This window comes from Struthio camelus, chromosome Z, assembly GCF_040807025.1.
Source record: "Struthio camelus isolate bStrCam1 chromosome Z, bStrCam1.hap1, whole genome shotgun sequence".
In the NCBI taxonomy this organism is placed as follows: domain Eukaryota; kingdom Metazoa; phylum Chordata; class Aves; order Struthioniformes; family Struthionidae; genus Struthio; species Struthio camelus.
The window spans coordinates 33,824,382-33,839,764 of record NC_090982.1 but is presented as its reverse complement, the minus strand read 5'-3'; the positions used below and the strand labels follow the sequence as shown (position 1 = coordinate 33,839,764).

The following is a 15,383-nucleotide window of genomic DNA, read 5'->3' as shown; positions in this document are numbered from 1 at the left end:
AGCTACAAAACAAGTCTATTTATACTAAAAGATTGAATCACACAGAATTGAAAGTTTCCAAGAGGATTCGTAAGTACTTGCCCTTATTCCAGGGCTCCTTACACATCTCCTGTGTCTAAGGCTAGCTAGACTAATAAATATGAGGAAACTGAACTTTGCATTAGGCTAAATATTTTAGAGCCCCTTGTTAGTAAATTTGATTTTAAAAGTTTTTGAACTCTCAGAGAAGAAACACAGATAGGCCTGTAAGTTTTAAAAACACAACCTATGTTAGCTCCAAGCATCCTTGAGCTCCGAAGAGGTTAAGAATAGATGTGCTAGCTAGGTGGGAACGAAGGCAAAGCTGGGTGCTCTGTGAGGTTTTCAAAAATTCTTAAATGAGTTGTGGGGTAAAAAGCACCTCCATGCACAGATTTCTTTTGTGGCGATAAAAAACTTAAGTATGTGCAAATGCTATTCTTCCTTTTGTTTGTTTTTAAGCACGTTTGGCAAGTAAAGTTATGCAAACTGTGTTTGTTTATCAATAAAAGGTAATTGTACCTGTCAGGGATATGGTAGAAAAAATAGGTAAAAATTTAAATGCACCAAATGTGGTGCAGAAGAGCTCACTACTTTCGTAGTATTTATGGGGAAATTAAACAAGAACCTGAATATATTTCTTCACCCACCTCTTCCTCACTCGCTTCTCAGTTCCACAGGAACTTCATACACTAGCATTTCTTGCTTGGCTTCTCTTTTTCCACCCTCCAAGGTCAGGTAGGCTTCAGCAGACTGCTTTTATTACCCTCTTTGCTTAAGATACTACCAGATGCCTAACAGGCAGTCTGAAGAGGTACCTAAAGGTAGCAAAGCAATGCAAGAGTCATCCAGTTGATACTATAATAAAGAGGACATAAAATAACTATGGCTTAGTCTACTGGTACCAGCATCTAAACTGCCTAAATATCATTGCCTTTACTGCAATGATGGAATACTCCAAAGGGTAAGAAGTGCTTTACAAAGTCCTCCAAGCCAGCATAAAGTCAAGATCACTGACTACACCCCCTCAGCAGCAGTCATATACCAATACAGCCACAGTCCATTACAACTTTGCTTTCTTGCACCGATGTGAACTTGAACGATCTCAACCCCTGACACTTATCAGCATGTTCAGAGAGCATGGGCAGTATCCTCCACAGGCAGTGGTCTTACCTTGCTGGTCACAGTAAGGACAAAGGAACCATGGTCTGGGGAACTGGATGTTTTGCTAGTATAGGACCTCTTCTATAAAACCTTGAATATAGCAGTTTCCCAGAAGAATATATGTCCTGAAAGCATATTCCTATTCCACATGCCCAGTGTTGCCACCTTGTTTGCAAACATGATCTCCCCCTTCCCACTTCTCCAGCATTAATTAAAGGATCCATTCACAGCACCTTATAATCAGCCTCGTAGTGTCATGTTACTATCTTAGGATATTACTTACCTTCTTCTAGAGCAGACAGTTGGCTGACACGGAAGAGGGAACACATCCGTATTTCTTGTGCCCGTGCTACTCCTCTCTTACGAAAATTATGTTCCAGGACACAAGACATGAGTTCCAGCTGGAGCCACTTCTTATTTCATCTGGTAGCATGGAAATTCAAATGAGTGCTGAAGTTCACTCTCATCATGAAAAAGTATTGCATAGCACTAACTAAAGATGCCCCACAGTTTCTTGATCACTAATCAAGCTTGAAATTGCTGCCCATCTTTCCTCCCTTTAGTATGCCCTCATCACAGGTTTGAGATAATGATCAAGGAAATAATCCATCTCTGTGTAGTGTATTCACCTATCCATTACCACCACTCTTTAAAGGCACTGAATTCCAAAGAGTTGCATATTGCACCCACACTCTTCTTAGGAGGATCATTCAGGGGAGGGGTAACCCATGATGTCAGAACCTTAAGAGGTTACGTCTGTTCACGGCTTCTAAAAATGTTAGTTTCCTGAGTGTTTCTGTTGTTAGTCAATGGATCATCGTTACTATTTCCTAAGCTCTCACTTCTTTCCGTGACACTGTTTCATTAATATTAAAGAGTTTGCCTCTGATAGACCACTACCATCAAGCAATTCTGAGCAATTTCTTTTTCACATGGATCATCCTGATTTGCAACCTGCTAAGCAGAGACTTCTTCAGAGGTGACATTTGGTAAAGATGCACTTTCATTGCAGCAGTCAATTTCAGTGTCAGATTATGATACACTAGTCTCAGTGCTAAAGCCAGCTGAAAAATATTCACAAAATAATTTATTCAGTGCATTGTGGTATTTTCCTACTAAATTATTCAACCAGTATTTCTTCATTTGTCACCTAAGTTGTGTCAGTTGCTCCTCTGTGCTTTTCATTAGTCTGGAATTGGACTGATTTACATGCAGCATTGCTCCTTATCTGAGTAATGAAGTAGATGTTACATATTTTGAATTGAACAAGAACATGTTTTATTTACAAATAAGCACATTTAGTCTGACTTTTATCCTTGCATTATGCGATAAAAGTTAGTGAAATATTGTTAATTCACCACTGTTTAAATAAATTAATAGGATCTACTGCTTACTCTTCGATATTCACCCCTTCTAACATGTTGACAATATTTCAAATATTTACATTTTAAAATAATCCTACGAAAAGTATATCTACATATTTTTCAAAGAACACAGTCCTTCTGGGTAAAAGAAATTTGCTTTGTAAGTAAAGGGACACATGCAAGACTCAGAATTTTGTCTTCAATAAAAGACAGTGTAAAATGAACTCCAGGAAAGTCCCATATTCCAGAGGAACACCAAGTACTGCTCCATAAAACTGCTAGCTAGCTTTAAACTTTGAACACCTTGTTGAAAGACCCCTACATTTTCATTCAAGTCAATGGTGTTCTATGTGGGCTTCCGGATCTACCAACGTACTTTCAAAATTGCTGTCCTATTGCTTTTAGACAAATTGTTTCGAAGCATTAAGTGATATTCTCAAGGAAGTCAATTTAAACTGCACACAGACATAGCACTGAGTTTATCCTCAACTCTTGTCTGCAGTTTTAATGTACAATATTACCTGCAGGTAAATGATGCAATACATACATGCCTCTCTCAAAGCTTCACGTACAGTAAGTTTGTACACACAACTACAGCTTGGATTGGGAAAAAAACTGATCACACATACGGAAGTTATATCTCAAATATAGTGCATTGGTTTACCTCCTTCATGTGTGTCCATAAAGTTTTAAACCTGTGGAAATCATGAAAGCCTTAATATGAAGAAGGTGCTGATGCTGCCTAAACTGGGAAGACTCTCATCTACAGCCCCTCCTTGCAATGGTCTTGGGTGTTAAAGATACTTTGGGGGAGGAAGGGTGAGGGGGTGCAGGGCAGGGGATGATACGACATTTAGCAAAGTGTGATAGGATTTGTCTTCATGAGAATAGAGGTTAAATTATAAGAACTACCAGAATGAGTGTGGAAACCTTCCAAGATTAAAAACAAATAAATAAAGAGAGTAAGACTATGTCATCTTCACAGCAGCACAGAGAACTGACGGATGCCAGTTCTGTTCATGCAGGGAATAGAAACAATAAAGCAAAACTGCCTAAAAATGAAGGCTTCTTTTAGACAGCTTACCAAAATGGGCAGGAGGCCTTTGAACACTAGAAATGCTCTACTGCCTCACAGCATAATCCAGCCAGCGAAGTACTCTGACTCCAACAGCACAGTAAGAGAGGTTATTTAGGCAAAAGCACATTCCCTGGAGCTCCTCTCCCTGGACTCTTGAAAATATCCACGCTGGTGGATTAAGAGTTAGAGGGTGCACTCTTGCCGTATTATCTTAATTATCTGTTTTGCTAAGGTACCTGCTGTCCCTCAATATCTATTGATTTTTGATCTTGTGAGAGTAGTGTTCACAAGCTCCTTTGGCATCAAGTTCACTTTCTGGAAATTCACCATCCGCTATGAAGTTTCTTCATCTGTTCAGATTTCAGGAAGTGTACTGATCTAGCTCTATTACCGTAGGATTTTGAGAATAACAGTAAATGAATGACCATTCACCATAGCCTTCTTTATGAAGTTTTCCTTCACAACAATCTGAGCCAAAATTAGACATCTTCATCATATGAAAGAGCTACCATTTAGCAGGGGTAGCTAAACACAGAGGAGGCAGGAGATTGCACTCAGGGTCTATACAGCCTTAACATTTCTTTAACACTATCACCATCCCAGTCAGACAGTTGGCAGTACTGTCCTAATATTCCATTTTCACTCTTAGCATTTAGGTTTCCAACCAAAGACTTCCATAATATTCATGGGCACAACCATTTTTCAGTTTCAGTGCCCCTCTTCCACTTAAATGTTCTTCTCTGTTACCACTATAGAGCTGACCACTTGGCAGCACTACCCCACTGATTATTCTTGATCCTCCAGGTTAGGTTTGAAACTCAGGATTTTAGGGACATTTCCAGGTTTTTAGTTCTGGTGCAGAAGTACCTGCAATTTTGGTACATACTGAGCAACAAAGTAAGCTGGGGGGAAAATCAACCAGCATTTTAGCAGCCTAATATACCTTTCTTCCTTATTAAGATCACGCTATTTGTTTCTCTCCTAGCCTATTCAGAAGCTACTCAACATCAGTCGCAATCCTCTCAAGGACCAGTACATACCTTTCTGCTCATCAGCTTCCTCCCACACATGCACTCGTTTATAATTTTTTGATTTTCAGAGTCAGCAGCCTGACTCTGTTTTCATTAAGGTGCAACCACTCTTTCTGTACAACTTAATCCTTTCTTAAGAGATTCTCCAGCTCCTAAAATCCCCTTCACACCACTGATTCATTCATGCCACTGATCTCTGACTACTTGAGCACAAGCTTCCCACAGAGCATGCAATGTTTCAGAGAATAGAGGAGAGCATGACACTGGGTGAAAAGCCGGTTTAATTAGAGATATAAAGTTGCTGTTTCCTAACATTTTCATCCTCATCAGCAGAAGGGCTGCACAATAAAGATAGGACCACTCTACAGCGTTCCTGCAAATCTTATCTGTAAAGATTATTTTTTTAGCTACTCTGTATCAGCCACTCAGTTCAGGAAAACGAGTCTACTCTCTTAGCTCTAGGAGATTTGTGCATGAGCCTATAACATACAGGACTGCTCTCAGGTAGATAATCATTCGTATTACACTTCATGTAACAACACGCGCTCTGTTGCTGAGCATCTGCCTGCATCTTGAGATTAAAAGTTGCTAGCTTCTGAAAGCTTACTGTCTTCTTTTAAAGAGATTGCTCTCCTCCTGTATTACTATACACTTATACAAACTAGCAGGAGATGAGATATGCCCAAGATTGCGAGAAATACAACTTAGAAAACAAACTGGCAATAGCTGATGGCAACTCTTTACCATCTCCACTACAAATTATTCCATTTACTGTCTTCTTATCATTACCTTTTGTGGTTGCTCAGTTACTGCCTTTTGCCTGGGCCTTGGCAGGATCCTCCACCTCACCAGGCTCGAAGAAACCACCTTGCCAAACCCTTTCACACCCCCCTCATGTCCTCAAGAAACAATCACTCAGCAAATACGAAAACATTGAAGTGCATTAACATATACACACACCTCCCTTCTCCCCCCTGCACTACCTACTCACACAAGCCAAACACTTACCAGGTTTCCATGCCTTTCAAAAGCTAAACTGAACTCTTCTTCCTTCCTGGAAAGGCCCCACTATACAAACTAATAGCCCCTACTTCCCCCTGGTCATTATCACCCCATTGTTCCTCAGCCTTCTGCCTAAGCCAAAGCCACCTCCTCGTCAGGATCCTCGTCAGGATCAAAAAGACCACCTTGCCAAGCCCTTGAGAAGCTGCCGCCTAGCATACACTTAGAGCAGGCTCAACAGTACTCAAACCCTCAGCAAAGCATACAGCCACAGCTACTACAAAAAGAGTAAAGGCTGATTAAGCAAGCCAAATACTTAACAGATTTACTTACCTTTCAAATTCCTCGGTTCTGGGGACATGGAGTACATGCTTTTGGGCACCTGTGGCGGCTCAGTTTGCTTAAGGAACCTAGGAGACATTCTCAAGCGTGACCAGCAGAGGTTCATTTTGGGGAATATACAAAGAAATTCCTCTTTGGGTTGCTAAATAATGCCTCTATTTGGTGGTTCCAGACACCTGAAGTTAGTTGCTGAGTTGCTTGAACTTCGTGTGCTGTGGTGGTCTTTCATGCCCCCGTTAGTGGGAATCAGAGAAGCCTCCAAGCACATATGTTCCATGTCACATATCTGTCTCTTCATGCCAGCACAGCGATGCCCCCGCCCTCAAAAATCAGTTCCATCCTGCAACAGAATGTGTTTTTCAGGCATCAAGATCACAGAAGCTACTCTGAGTCCTTGCCCAGCTCTAGGCAGAGGCCACGTTCTGGAGACTGGTCATCCTAAAAACTTCTGTCCCACTCAGAGAGACCAACAGCTCAAACTTCGGGGATGCAAAGTATTTCTAAGTGTCCTGAAGTACTGAGAGACTTGTCAAGATTTCAAGTAGAACCTTGAGCTGTTCTGTTCTGTCTTTGATACCTTTTCAGCACTTTTTTCAGTCTCACAAAGTGGGATGAGTAACTCAAGGAGGCTACATAAACAAATAGGTGACCAAAAGCAAGAGCACTTTTCGCAAGAGCACTTAAAATCCAGTTTATACAGCCTAGTCCCTGCAAAATGTGTAAGTTGTAACTCATGACACTTCCATTAAATGATTTATCTTGAATAGTAATAACTGTATGTAACTGATCTGGAGACCCATAATTATTTACTGAAGAAATCAGAACAGGACTTGAAATCATAAAAGTTTGATAATTTAGTGAACTATTTGCTGACAACTACCAACAAACTGCAAAATGTACTGAACAAATTTTTTGCAAGTTATCATCAGCTCTAATGTTGGGTTTGATAGTAAAGTGGAACAGCTGTATTTAGGAAATAACTTATCTTTACAAATGGCATACAAACAGGAAAAGTGACTGACAATCCTCAAATACTTACTTTGGAAATGACTATACAGATAAAAGCTCTGAAGGAAAAGATTTCTTTGTTATATAGATTCTGTTGTAGGTCTAACCATTATTTTTTTCATTTCAGAGCAAATTTGGTCATCTTTTCCAAGAACTAAGTTGTAGAAACCTTATGACCTCAAAATAGTGAGGTCCAATGTTCAGTAGAGGTTTCCCTGAAGCTTGAAAAAAGGTGTACCCTTTCCAGCTATTGAGAACAGACAGGTTTCTCTCTTTTAGGAGAAGAATATGCATCTCTACTACAGAGCAAACTCTGACCGGGTTACTAACATGAAAATCCTTCTTAACCCTGTTTCGCAAAAGTCTTTTGTATCACATTATTGCATATGGTGTCCCACTCCAAATGTGTTATCTTCTGACAAGATTAAACAAATCTCCTTTGCTGAGTTACTACAGTATTTAGGATCATACAGCACAGTTTAGAGACTTGCTTGTTGGCTGTTATGCCTTCTTACATCTCACTGAGAATTGCTTTGATGATGGGCGCTGTAGAAATATTTGGATGGCTCAACAGAAAATTACAGTTTGTCAGAGATAATACTATCCAAATTGACTCCCCACCAAACAGGCAGTAAGAACTTATTTCATCAGTATTGTTCCTATCAATTAGTTCTTACCAAGAAGGAACTTTCTAGTAAGTTATAGCACTAAGAACTTATTTAATCTTTCCTCCTTGCTCTCTCAGTAACCATCTTCAGTACTGACTGAACGGCAATGATTAGAGCTTTCTAACGGAGTTTGCAAGGGCAACCCAAGGAACCGATACCTTGTCAAGGTGAACCTCCTATTTGTACTTCTGTTGGTATGACTTTTTTTAACTGGAGAGGCACTCAGGTGAACCTCTTTTCCCTAGAAATAACAACCTGTTTGTATTGAATATGTGACTGACAAAGCAATGGTTACTCAGCTTAGTTCTGCACAAAAAGAGGGAAAAAATTGACTTCGGCACTGTGGACTAATACAGTAAGAAGTCTCCCTGGAAAGGTACCTCCACATTCAAAAAGGCATCAGAGGTACTGTTGCAGCTATAGCAACATCCTTTGTTTTTCTTCGGCTCTAAGACTGCTGCATGGTGAAGTAGTCAAAGTGATGGGTGCCTACCTAGGATGAGGATAAAGCAAACACCGGAACCCTTGTTTTTCACAAGGGAAACGATGGCCACATAGCCTATGGAAACATTTCTCTCTAAACAAAGTTTAACTGATGAGTATTTCACAGTGATTGTGAGACTGAAAGGTAGCAAGAGCTAGCCATAACAGCCAAAATAAACAGATGCAGATTATAAACACTCACCTAGAGAAGTAGACTGTCAGCTGCGGGTGGAAGCGAGAGAGGGCAGTACCCTTACTGATCATGGATGCAGTCCAACAGTACCCAAACTAGAAGAACAGAGCAGGTCTGGAGACAGGAGTCAGGGTCAAACATGAGTCCCATGACTGCCAGCCAAATCTCTAGTGACAAGACATGTCCAAGGTCAAGGTAATAAGGTCAGGATCACCAGGATACAAGGCCAGGCAAGGCACCATTATAACATAGCTCAGGCGTGGACTAAGAGCAAGGAGCTAAGTGTAAGTGCAGCTCCCAAGCTCATAGGCAGAGGGTGCATAGGTGGCTTTTATAGCTCTTTGTCACATAGGTCTTTCTCACAACTTACCTCTTTTCCCAGTGGTCTCATTCATGTTTACCCAGCTGCACTTTATCAGACCTGACCTTGAACATGGGCAGTCAAGCCCCCAAGAGATAGGCAGAAGAGGTTGCAGCACCTGTTTGGTGCACTCAGGGCACTGGTATAAACAAAATAAAATACATCATGTATGAAAGCAACATGCGAGAAAACATCGATAATTCAGTAGCTTGAGTTTTAGAACACAAAGCCTATGTCAAATACTCTTCAACAGAAAGAGTTTGTATGTTCATGCACAGTTCCTTTAGTAAACCAACATTAGGCTATAATCTAGGCAGCCTCTTGACTCTCCATTCATGACACTTACTGTCTTGATCAACCTGCCATAAAACAAAACTCTCTATGTTTCACTTTCACTTTTAGCAATTCTTCATAGCTGCATATTCAGTAGTTTAATGCAATTTCTACCAAATGGATTAAACTATTGCAAAATAAAAATGCTGCCAATCATCATATGCTACACTTGCCTATGGCAACCATTTGCAAACCTTTCTCCTTCAAAAAAGTGCCTAAGCTAAAGATTTGAGAAACAGTAGACCTCATGCCATTCCCTATGCTAAAGAAAGCAATAAAATAGACACCTAGAGGTCATCTAGTCTAATTACCTGTTCAAAGTCAGAAAGTTAGATCAGATTGCTCAGGACCTTGTCCAGGCAAGTTCTGAAAATCTGAAGGAAGGAATTATCCACAGGCACTTTGGGCAACCTGTTCCAATGCTTAACCACACATTGCAAACATTCTTTTTTCCTTTATATCCGCTCAGGATTTCCCTTTTTGCAAGTAATGACCCTTTGCTGTGCATCTCCAAAAAGAGTCTGCCTCTACCTTCTCTACAACTGAGAGAGCTGACATTACAGAGAGCAGACAACATCAGATAGATCACTGCTTAACCTTCTGTTCTCCAGGCAAAATAAACGCAGGTCCCTCAGCCTCTCCTTATACGTCAAGTGCACCAGCCCCTGACAGCCTTACTGACCTCGCACTCGTCCTCCAGTCAGCAAATATCTCTGGGCCTAAAACTGGACACAGTACTCCAGACGTGGGCTCATGAGAACTGAGTGGAGGAGAGTAATTACTATTCCTGACCTGCTAATGCAGCCTAAGATTTGTTAAAGTGCAGTTTTCGAGGTGCTTCTGTACTTAATTTCTAGGAAACCTAGAGTTTGTAATTCTGATACAGTTATTTCTGTTAACCTTTCTCTAGCTGCGGTTTTTTTCCTGCTTTTTCTCCATAAATGCAGAACAGAAGAAGTCCTCTAAGATGCAGCCTTCAAATTGGTGTATGCCTTACCAAAAGGTAAGCCATACAAATACACTATATAAATAGAAAAGTCTAATGAAATAGTTTGTGCTGTAATATCTGGAGATTGTTTATAAAGCAGACAATGCCTTTTGTTTTGAATAGCCTAGTAGGCCTCCTTTAGAGCTGTAACACAGGGACTGTGTGGTTTCTATCACCTCTACTGGAAAACAAGAGAGAGAAAGGAGGACTTTAAAAGTTTATCCAAAGTGCCAAATAAAGGAAGAAAAAGCCAGAGGTGTACTTATAACAAGCAGATAAAATTCTACCAGTACTGTTAACTGACCAGTAGTTTCCTTATCTTTCAAATGTCAAAGACATCTGTTGGAGAAGGACTGGCTATGAAACCTTAATTCATAGGACTTTTTTTTCTGAAATACACACTGACAAAACTTACACATTGACTTGCTCTTTATCTGAAACTCTATGTATGAAACAACCTTAAATAAAATGTAAGTTGTTTGTAGATCTGTGTTCTGTTTCCTTCTCACTTTTAAAGTCCCACTGTTTCTTTCTTAGAAATGTCTTAGAAAACTCTTGTCAAAGAAGAATTTCCACTTAATCACACAGTTCATCAGTCTTCCCACATATACTTTATCTGCGTTCTTCATAAAAAGTTACTTGTTTCATTGTGATGGCGGATGACATTTTCTTTTTTAAATCTTGTTTGTAAATGCATTCCGATATTGTAAGGAGCCAGAGGAGGAGGAAGAGGAGGGGGAAAGGCTAAGGAGAAAAATGACATGAGGCGTGAGGGAGGTTTGGGAGAGGGAATGCCGTCATTGGCACAAATAGGTCTGGACTCAGAGACAAATAAGCAACTTCAAAATCTCTTTCCTTCCTTCCCACAGGAAAGGCATAGAAGAAGCAAAAATAAAGCAGCTGTGGTGGCTGCCACAGAAGTCAGTGGGTATACCTGATGTCTCTGACCTACGGCTGACCCCGCCGGGGGCCGACAGGGTTCTGCCTAGCGACTGGACGGTGATTGGAGGAAACAGCCAGCCGTCAAATCCCACGTGAGCAGAGCGAGTGGCACCTGTCCGTCAAGGAACATTCCGGAACATGCCGGAATCATCCTGACCCTGCCGGAGCCACCACCTGCTCGTATGGCCGCACCCCCCTTTCCATCACGGCTGTAAATAACCGCTGGGGGCTCCCAGACGTGGAGGCTGCCTCATCGGACACAGCTGGTCTGCTGCAGTGACGAGCTCCCCTCGGATCCGGACGCCACCCTAGGGATTCCTGCCAGGATTTAAGTCTCTTTCCGCATGGCTGCGTGAGCGTTCGGTTCACCTACTGGACTGTTACTGTCCGACCTGCAGAGGCAAAGCTGCTTTGTTACGGGGGGGTCCAAGGAAGCGATAGCGCCCTTGCTCTTCACTGCTTTTCCCGTTTGAGAGCAGCTATTTACCCTTCTCTTGTCTGTGGTTTTGTTTCTGTTCCTTTCCTTGTGCCACAACATATGAATATATGTAAATAGTTGGATAAATATGTTTGCTAGTTAATTACTCTATCTGTTATCAAATCCATTCATTAATAGTGCAAATGCCTATACTGACATCTCGAATTTGTTACCTGTTACAGTTCAATAAACTGTTTAAGGATGCCTTTGAACTGGTTTGGCACTCAGTCCTTCCATGACAGCAGCAGAGAGTGTTTCATTCAAAATACTGAAAAATGAAATATTCTAGTGATGAAAAGGAACTGACAGATCTAGCCTTGACTCTCTGCTTGATTCTGACAGGCCTTGGTGAGATATTACAAAGTATCAGACTGAATAGGACTTCCTATATGGCTACATGAAACACCGGAAGCTGAGAACTGACAAGCCAGCATCCATCAGCATTGCTGATATTTCACTTATGCAAAGTTAGTGGGAACTCGTTAACCAAACGGATAGCAGTTGAGAAGCTGGTTCATAAAACAAGTAAACTTTTGACTCTGTGCCACTGTGAACTCTGGCTTTGTATATTGTGTCCTAATCACCTTGAAAGAGTGATTATGTACCTTCTGGAGCCTGACACAATGTCTAAAGAAAATCATTCCATTGACTTCACTGAACCTTTTACCGTAACCTAAATATTCTTTTCAAGGAAGTACTAACAATATTCCTCTTCCTATGTAATACGTTAGGGTGCACTTAGAATCAAAATACAAGAGTAAATAAAGTAAGAAAGACTTTAACCAATAATATGGGAAAATAGAACCCATAGCGACCCCAACAGAAAGAAGCAAGTTTAATCATAACATTAACCTGAGTAATGCAAGCCCAGGAACAATTTGATAATTCTGGCATCAGGGCTTTTGAGTTCAGCAGTTTCTGCTGAAGCTGTCCTACAACACAGAAAGCAATTCCTTGTTCGTTTGCCATAAAAAGAAAGCAAGGATGCATGCAACACTGTAGTCAAGTGCTGAGGTCCCTCTGATCTGATAGCGGGGAGAGGCAGGTTGCAGTTCCTTTTCCAAAGGCTTTGTTCAGCAGTGCTGACTCTGCTGCAGGTTGGCTAACAAGTCGCTCAGCTCTGTCTGGACCACAGCACTGCTGTGCAGAGAAGAAGATATGTGCAGGCCTAGGGAACTTCAGAAGTTAGGTACATCAAGGTCTAAAACCACAGATTTCAACTCTGGTACCTATGTTCTGCTTTAGTTACACTTTAGGTGCCTCCATCCTTCTTTAGTCATGCTTAATCAGTAATGCAGACTTCTGAATTAAAGAATTAACTCATACATTCTGACAAGAAATTTTAAGGATGCGGACTACTGTAAAACTGAATTCAGTGACAGCCTTTTCAGTAGGGTTTGGATTAGGTCTCACACTGATTAATTATGTGCCTACTGAAATAAGCTTCAAATGTTAATTAAAGAAAAGCTTGGAGCAGTGCTTCCAAACTTGGTACCAAAAAGCAGTCCTCAAAGAAATTTAGACTTCAGTTCATATGTATTCTCATAAAAGCCAAATTCATATTTTGATGAGAGCATATGGAGATATACTGTGCTTTCCCTTGGCTGGAAAGGCTTCCAAATCCTGATGAAATATGAGGCTTTATAGATTTGAGGATGTAAAATGCTCCTAGCTAATGACATATATGAGATTTTCTGACTACTGTTAAAATCCTAGATGTCAAGACAATGCAGGAGTAGGCCTGAAAAACGTGACTAGTTTTCTTACTTAACTAGCTATTTTCAAGAACGAGAGCAATTTGTTTCAATATATTTTATACAGCATGCCTCTGTTTCTCTTTTTCAACTATAATTAATAAACACACAGCTTCAAAGGGACACATTCAACCAACTATTTCTACAGTTGCATTTTAACCAATACAATAGTTTTTTTCCTGTGGAGGAGAGGGGCGTCAGTATTTAGTATCTCTGCCATGTCTGGGTTCTGCTGTACAGAAGCATGCATGGTAGAAATCATAAGAAATTACAGTCTAACTGTCTCCCAGCTTGTTTAAATCTCCAAATACGTAAGCAAGTTCAGGTTTCACTACTGGAATGGGAATCCAATATAGCTTAATCTCCTCTCTTTTGGGAATTACATTAAAATGACTGAAAGTCTCTTTTCATTCTGCTAACTGCATTACAAAGGGAGTTTTTAGCTGTTTGGACAGCTTTCATTTCAGTCTAGTGACTCCCAAGCCACCTGCATGCTATCAATAGTCTTCACCAGAATGATGCCTGCCAAACTAACTAGTTATATATTTTGAACCCAGTACAAATTGCATTAACTGCAAGACTATTTTCTCAGCAAGTATCTTTCTGAGAATGCCTGTTCCAAAAGCAATGACAACTCTGGTACTAGGAAAAAACCTTTAGTTAAGAATTTTAATTATCTACTCATCTATTACAAATATGATTTCTTTTCTTGCCAGCCTTTCAGGTTTGTTCATTTCAGTGTATGCTCATCAGTTGCCTATACTTTACATTGGCATTTCTTAATAGATTCCATGGATTTGCCATCTTCTTTGACAGAAATAAATTAGGTTGAGTCAGACCAGAAAAATCTAGCCAGATCATGAAAACTTTGTCCTACAATCAAGATATTAAAAAACTGGCAGAGAAATTTTGTGGGGTGGGGGGGGGGGTAATAAGAAATTTCTCTTTTCAGCTCTGTAAGATCTCTCAAATGGGAACTAATTTAAAATATCAGCCCTTATGTCACCCAATGAGTCTCAGCATCTTCAGCTGCAAGTCCTAAGGGAAAAATCAAACATATTTTTTGCCATATTTTAATTACATTTCTACCGATTTTGCAAAATATTTAGGGAGGTATTCTTTGGGCTACTCTCTTCCCAGTAAATGCTCACGAATAGAACTAATCTGCATTTTGTTGGTTTACAGTATAAACATTGGTAGACTATAACCAGTTGATACTTATTAGAGCTATCAATGCATCTGGTTATCATGCACAGTCTACCGCTGCCTGGTCTACGAATAGGCTCTGAGTGTGGCATAACTGGCTCACCTATATTCTGCAGAGCTGAAAGAGGGTGCAATAATGAGTCATATACTTTCTAGCAAAGCTATTAATTACTATTGTTTCTGTAATTTTACAATTGCCCAAAAGGCATTTTAACATATACTCTTACCATATGTTTTCCCTTATAAAAGCAATGAAAAACTTTCCTAGTTTAGCTCAGCAATGAAAACCATAAAAATTGGAAATCCTTTAGGTAACAACTAAGTGCTGTTGATTCTTCTCATAATCAGAACTGAGTAATTTTACAGCAAGTGCGTGGTCTTTTACAGCATAACAGAATATTTCTTATATCTGACTTCTGACTAGAGGCCCTTTCTTGCCTGCGTCACCAACATTTAATCAATCAAATACAATCTCCAGCTACTCCCTGCCCCTTTGTGTTTGTACAACACAAAGAAGGCTTCGACAATGAACCCTTTTGGAAAAACAGAAAGGGAAGGTGGGGAGAGGAAGATGCGGAAAGACAGCAAATTCGTTTGAAGGTTCCAGTGTTCTACTCAGAAACAAAACCTCCTGATGTATCTATAGAGACTGTAAGACAGAGGGGGGGAAATAAGCAATGACTTTTCCTGGCTTCAGTGTTTTCTGAAGAAAACCATCCAATCTTCTGGAGAAAGACTAGTCACAAACTCAGCATATTCTCTTTCCATGCTTTTTCATTTAGACAAGATTAAGACGACACTAGCACTTTCTCGCTCTCTCTCAAATACTGTCCCATAAAAAAAATTTCCCTTCAGGAACTGCAGACTTTTGGACCTGGATAGACAGAGATTCCTTAGAACTTTTGAGTGCAGGCTTCCTTGACCACCTCCTCTAAAAAGATCTCTATCTTTTAGCTCCTCCATCTCTTAG

The 15,383-nt window shown here is 40.3% G+C and overlaps 1 long non-coding RNA gene across 1 annotated transcript in view; it reads right to left on the bottom strand.

The window, feature by feature from the left end:
* Positions 1–1,491: 1,491 nt before the first annotated feature.
* The window catches only part of LOC138064747 (uncharacterized), a 52,844-nt gene continuing 38,952 nt past the window's right edge, over positions 1,492–15,383 (bottom strand). The window contains exon 3 of the long non-coding RNA XR_011138002.1: positions 1,492–1,605. This is a non-coding gene — a long non-coding RNA (uncharacterized lncRNA). The remainder of the gene's footprint in view (positions 1,606–15,383) is intronic.